At 39.1% G+C, this 6,958-nt stretch overlaps 1 long non-coding RNA gene across 1 annotated transcript in view; it reads right to left on the bottom strand.

Moving 5' to 3' along the window:
* LOC138049127 (uncharacterized) overlaps positions 1–4,242 on the bottom strand; it is an 11,702-nt gene extending 7,460 nt beyond the window's left edge. The window contains exon 1 of the long non-coding RNA XR_011132306.1: positions 4,172–4,242. This is a non-coding gene — a long non-coding RNA (uncharacterized lncRNA). The remainder of the gene's footprint in view (positions 1–4,171) is intronic.
* Positions 4,243–6,958: the final 2,716 nt, after the last annotated feature.

Here is a 6,958-nt window from a genome sequence, read left to right on the forward strand (position 1 = left end):
GGTTGACCACTATTGCCTAGTCCCTCTTGATCTCGTGAGGTCACGGGAGGCTGGAATAGTCCATGTATGACCCACCATACATTGAATACTAACCAAAAAAGGTTGGTTTCTGCGATTTCCCACGACTGAAACAACCCAAACCATTCACAAAAGCTAATCTTTGAATTAATTAGGCCTAAAACGTTATTTAATCTCAAAACCCAACCTTTGTCGGTTTCTGTCGGTTAGTAATCAATGTATGATGCTCTCAACCGCTGTGCAATAAATCGTTGAACGGAAGTAAATCGCGTTAAACGAAATAAAAAGTGTTGAACGCAAAATGTGCTCTTGAAATTTAAAAAGAAAAGGTTGAACCGAAGAAATCGCATTGAAGGATACCAAAGTGTATTGAATGCAAAAATTGTTGAATTCAGAATCGGAAGTTGAACCAAAAACTGGTATATTGAACATAAATTTATGCGTTGAATTGAACTGGAATAGACTCTTTCAATTGAAATATTCATTTATTGAATACTGCTACAATTGGCTTCCCATAGAGTTTTAAATATTGAGAGTATCTACAAACTTCAAATAGGAAAATTTACGTATCTGTAGAAATTTGGCTTACTTACTGATGATAGCTGTCACTGTTTCATGATATGTTTTTAGTGACACGCCAAGTGCATTCTTTTGAAACAAGAATTTCGGAGTCAGTTTTTTTTTTTCATTTCCCTATTGAAGGACTAAAATAAGAAAATTCTCTATTTGTTTCCAAGGTCCTAGATTCTTCAACTCTCTTAGTTTTGAAATTCAAATGCAAAAAGTATCGCCACCTTTTTCCCGTAAACTGAAAGCAGTCCTCTTCTTATAATATTTCATTTTTCCCAATTCGTTTTTTTAGCCTAAGCTATATTTAATGCAGTTATCTAGTAATGTATATTTTAATGTTTCATATACTGTCCAGTAGCTCCGCCTATAACCTGACGAGGTTGACTAGCAATAGAGTTATTTTCGCACAGTTATGACAATAGAGTTAGAGTTAAGTTTCCAAAATCCTGAATTCAAGATTTTGGAAGGCCTAAATCCTGACTCCAGAAATACAGAAATACAACAACTATCTTAAACATACATAAAAGGTAACCTTAGGCCTAATAAGGCCAAAACAAAAGTTTTTATGCCTAAGTTTAGCGTTTTATGAATGTTGGCTTCCAAAATCTTGAATTCAGGATTTTGGAAACTTAACTCTAACTCTAAGAATAGCTGTCCCCAATCTGACATATTTTGCCTCCACTACTCCACTGGACATTCAAGCTAGGTGATATATGGGCGCGTTGGCCAGCCGAGCCACCGTGCAGTTTCAGATTAAGCATTGGAATAGGTACAAATATATTAATACATCAATTCTAAAATAAAGAGAAAAGCAAAGCACCAGAGCCGGACACGAAAATCCATAAAAACCCACCCCGACCAAGGCAGTGGTGCGACCCTCGGGGTTCTAGGGAATTCTAATTGAAAGACACTACTTACAATGTAAATGAACCCTATCATATACCGCCTAACGAAGGCATTAAACACTAATTCAGCTCGAAAGGACAAAAAACGAAACAGGACTTGTGCACGCGGCGAAGGCTGACCATAGAATGCCTCACTCGCTAAACGATCGCCAAATACAAACCATGATCACGTGGTACTCAAAGCGCCTGCAGCTCACAACCAGGCCTCTGCTACGTGACGGCAAAATATCAATTTATGCTAATCAGGATTATCACAAATTTCATGTATACTTCTGTTAATACTTCGTATATTAATTAATCATTTGAGGGAGCCTATCTCTTCAAAGCCCAGTGGTTTCCTTTGGGCTTCCTCGCCAATAGCTATTTTATATACTCTGTACCGAAGCAAAACAATAAACTTGAACTTGAAACTTGTCTTGCACGAGTGACCATTCTGAATCCAATGGGTAATAATTTCTCATTGCAGGACTTGTTATTGGCTGGCATGGTCTTGCTTCGCTGGAAAATCAATCTAAAATAACTTGGTCTGTAAAAACACCGCCCCACAAATACAACGAAGTTGTACGCTGTTATTCATGGATGGGATCCTGCATTCGTAGCGTAGGTGAAATCTAATTATAAATTTTAAAAACTTTATGGGAACATGATTCATTCCTCACGGGAAGATTAGAACCCACAAATGACCAACTCCAAACGTCAGTGGCTTCATAGCTCAGTTGGCTAGAGCGTCGCACCGGTATCACGAGGTCACGGGTTCAAACCCCGTTGAAGTCCTGAATTTTTCAGGCTTCTCTACGCAATTGCAAAAATTGCGTTGATAACGCTAACCAGGCTTCGAGATTTTATCGAGACCGAATCTAACAAGGAGGAAAATTCAACATTTTTATGAACAGTGTAAGTCAACAGATCGCGTCCGCATTATTGCACAGAGCGAAGTGCAGCCATGACATTGTTATTCGGGGACAAGCAAAATGGTTTCAGACTTTGTATTTACAAATTCTCCCGTAGTTTTTCGATTATTTTTAATGAGAAGTGATATTTTGTCTACTTGTTACTGGATTGCAAACCGGATTTGCTTTTTTTATTACAAAAAATATTCCGGCTCTTTATGCTGACTATTATAGGAGTGTACAACTTTATTGTATTTGTGGAGAAGCGTTTTTAAAGACCAATTTATTTTTAAATTGATTTTTCCTCGAAAGTAGACCTTTGCAAAAATCTTAACTGTATGCGAATTTCTTATCCATGGGATCGAGTATAGTCACTCCTGCAAGCCAAATCTTATTTAAAAACTCGTCTAAAATAGCTTGATCTGTGAAAATGAGGTTACATAGAACTGGTATTTCAGTTGTAAGATCATCCTGTTTATGGACTCCTGGTAACTGCTATTTTTAGATTTTTGCTAAGATCGTTTTTCTTAGTCTCGGTCTCAGACCTACGGAAATTTGTATGTAAATAATTTTCAAAATTACAACGGATACTTTTGAAAATGTATGTACGAAACGTCGAGGCTAAAAACACTAGGTCCGCAATGCGTACTTATGTGGGATTTCAGTCAAATGAACGGTGATGATTAGCATTACAGTAAATGTAATACATTTTGCCATTTTATAGTGATAAATGTCGAGTAACGATTCCGTAGAATCCCCAAGCTGCGAACGAGAAAACGGTTAGGGGAGAAACATGTTTGGACCTCTAGTTTCAAGGAAATTAGGGATGCTAACCATTTGTCAGAACATCAGAATAAACCGGTTGGGATGACCGTTGAATAATGGTAACAGTTTTTCCTAAATCAGCAAACTAGCCCAACGAGATGGCGCTTCCCATTTGCAATTCTTTTCGGCTTATGAGAGAATGGAAACTGGAAAATTTAGCAAATGGTAAGAAAATTTCCACTGTTCCGTTCAATGGGAAATCCCATTTACTGTGCTTTGTGCATTTCCCAGTCAGCCGACAAAGCTGGACGTAGCCCCAAGTTATCACAGGGGACGGAGGGGGCGGTGATTGACAGAGTTAAGAGTCACTGAAGTAAACATGTTGCAGGCTAGAGCTTGTAACGCATTACAATTGGGTGCATTTGAGCATATGAGTTTCTCAGCCACCAAATCTTTTGCAATTAACTGCCAAAATGTGTTAGAGTCAACGAGCTTCAGGCATGAACACACTACTTCAGAGACTCATGAAATATTTGTGTTCGACAAAGAGGTAAATGCCGCCTACTTTTATTCATCAGCGGAAATATTGGAATCAGTCGCTAGAAGCAGAAGAGAATTTGTTTACGATAAAGCTGGATAAATCAGCAGGCAAGTGCAATTGTCAGATAGGAGTATTCGTGCTTCCAGCTTACAAACCTGTACGTAAACTATACTTTTACAAATTAACTAGCTTTTCTGTTTTAACATTGCCAGTAAATGTGAAAATTTTTTGACAGGAAGTTTAAAGGTATTAGTTTTTTAACTTGCGAATCTCACAGAAACTAGCGCCGTCACGCAACGTGTCAACAAATCGTAGTTAGAAGAGGGAACCTCAAATTACTAATTGTAAATCTACAGGACAATACTGGACTTTGTCATTATGTTATATCTGTCCGATATAAGTTTGAAGGCGTGACTCCTTGCACTATAGCTGGCACAACTCGCTTAATACAAATGTCACAAAGGAAGACGACTTCTCCTTACCTTGTAAATTAATCGCACCGAGAAAACAAGTCGAAATTCGCCAAATGACAACAACCGCGAAGAGTAATGGCCGCCACACACAAACATTCATTCTCATCCCCAGGGTCCTCTCTCGCCTTAATAGCGACCACGTGACAAACACTGAGCTCTCGTAGCCACACCGCCGATGCTGACAAAGTGTGGGGAAATCCCACACAAAAATGCGTCACTTCACGATGTTTATCACAGCAATTTGTGTTTCATTTCGAAATAAAGATATGTATGTTTCCTCAGAAAGTTATCAATAGCATAAAGGGTTTTCAGAAAGGTCCTACGTTACACAGCACCACAGAAAGTTAAAATTACCTGGAAATCAGTCTTGATGTGAGAGTAAAACCATAGCATTACCTGAAAAAACCCATCGAGTCACACTGAGGTGGACTGAGGGGGAAGGTGCGGATGGTCGATACCCCGGCCAGACTCCCAAAGGCGACGGCGTGGAGCATTTTCAGACGGTTCAGCAACTAACCAGATAACACCACCTGCCAACAAGACGTAAATTCTGCATGCTATACAATGCGTATAATATGTTCATACATCTGAACTGCAAAAATTGAAATTCATGAAAATCGGAGATCGTAGCGGTTAAGGTGATTCCCTTGTTTTGCATTGCGCAACCCTACTGTACACAATTTCTTGCGTCATTGGGGTGCGTAGTAGCTCGGGCACATTGATAAAATGGCGGATTTTCATTGACGCCAAGCATAATCCGTCAATGAATGGCATTTTCTTCCTGAACAAGTACAGTGACCCGTATTTTTTTATATTTGCTGGGAATGGTGTCTTCGTGGAGTAGTGAAAAAATAATAGGCAAAAATCTATGGCCAGTTTTTTGGCAATTTCATAAATTGTGCGGAAGGAGCAATCACGAGTTGAACAGCCCACATTCAAGTTAAATCTATCATGGAGCGTTAAGCACTCACAAAGGCATTCAAATACGTACAATTTTCAGGTACGTACTTGAATTAACTACAGACAGAAACCCGTAAGGGTTGAAACGTGTAACGGCCCCTTGTGTGCTGGGAAGCAAGCTTCTGAATATTCAATTTGCTAAGTACCATATTTGGAACAACAAGAGCGAGGGGTTTCTAAATATGGTACTTAGCACTGAAACATTCAATCAATCAGTTCGCACTGAATATTCGGAAGCTGTGAACGCGTTATACGTTGGATTACATTTATAAAATCGAACTAAATTTGTTCAGCATTGGGATGCGTGGCAATTGTCAAATAGTCGTATTTTTCAGTGTCGTACCAGGGAAACAAGCATGGTGACGCCCCTTTTTGTTACGTTTTTATCATCTCCTTGACAAAGGTGTGCTAAGTTTCATCGAAAATTTATGACAAGTTCTATTTCCAGATAATCACCATAAGTAACAAAAAAAAAGCAGTTGCGAAGAAAACCTGAAAAATAAACGCATGGTTGAAGATATTCTTCATACATTCTATCATTCCTTCGTTCACCTCCTATGGAATATAATCTGAACTCACAAGTGATCAGCTCTCAGTTGACTTGATAGCTTCGTTCAAGCTCAAAATGTTTGAAATTTAAGAAGACGTTTTTCAGGGCCTTGTTTAAGAAAACGAAGAACAACTGCTACTTTAAGAATTTGCAAAACCAAAGCTTTTGATTCTGCACTTAACTTTATAGGAGTTCGTTAAGTTAATAATTTCAAATAACTTAATCTCGCAATCGATCGGTTCCCAGCTGTCTTGACAGCTCATGCAACGCAATCGATTCTCCGTTCAAGCCTAAAATTTTCAGGTTTGCTTGCAAGGACCCCTGCGATATTACAAAACTCAAGCAAGGAAAGGACGACGGCAAATGAAAAATGAGAATGTCGCAAAGCGATAGATTAATGAACAAAGACAATGGCCCTGCAATCTCCGCACGTGCGCATGCGTTTTACACTGATGGTCCCTTTCTTTGCAGCTTTTTTCCTGACAATACGGAGTTTAAAAGCCCGCGCAGACTTCCCGGCGTCAACATTTGCTTCAGTCAACATCCGTTCGATTTTCTGGAATGTTGGTACACACTTTCCATGTCGAATGACCATGAATAATCGCGAAATGATGTCAAAGACGCTGTTATTTTTTGCAGTAACGTTTTCGCAATCTTTGTCCTCGTTCTTGTTTGAGCTCCCTACAGTAAATGAAGACAGGGCACTGCGGCTAATTATGTTTAGAACCTACTTAAGGCTACAACATTCCATTCGTAAGATGTCTTAGAACAGTATCGGCCTAAATTAAGGGGGCTGTGTCACGGCAGTGCAGATCCGCCATTTTGTGACGTTTTACCAATAACTCGTTCCTACTCGCTATACACCTTATTTCAAAATGGCCACCATTTTAGTATTCCTTTGTTTGATTGCAAATTGGCCCTTTTGGCCTCGTTCAAGGATTTTCTGGTAACAGTAAAAAGAATATACACAAAGTTTCACGCCTAACCACATACAAGAGTTTCTTTTTTGTTTCAAGCCCCCGGCGACCTATACTCGACCCCCAAATTATCTGTTATTATTAGTTTAGGACACTGAAAGTCTGACAGGGATTATGGGAAATGAGCAAATCTTTAAGTAATCCATAACTGGCTTTATTTTGCACTATTTGTAGTTGATAACGTAATTCACCAATGCGATGTTTTGCCGTCGATAACATTTTGTTATTCATAACTAAAAGGTTATCGACAACAACTTTTCTCGTGTGTGGAGGCCCTTGGAACACGTAACCGAACCAGACATCAAATGA

Source organism: Montipora capricornis, chromosome 5 (genome assembly GCF_036669925.1).
Source record: "Montipora capricornis isolate CH-2021 chromosome 5, ASM3666992v2, whole genome shotgun sequence".
NCBI lineage: Eukaryota > Metazoa > Cnidaria > Anthozoa > Scleractinia > Acroporidae > Montipora > Montipora capricornis.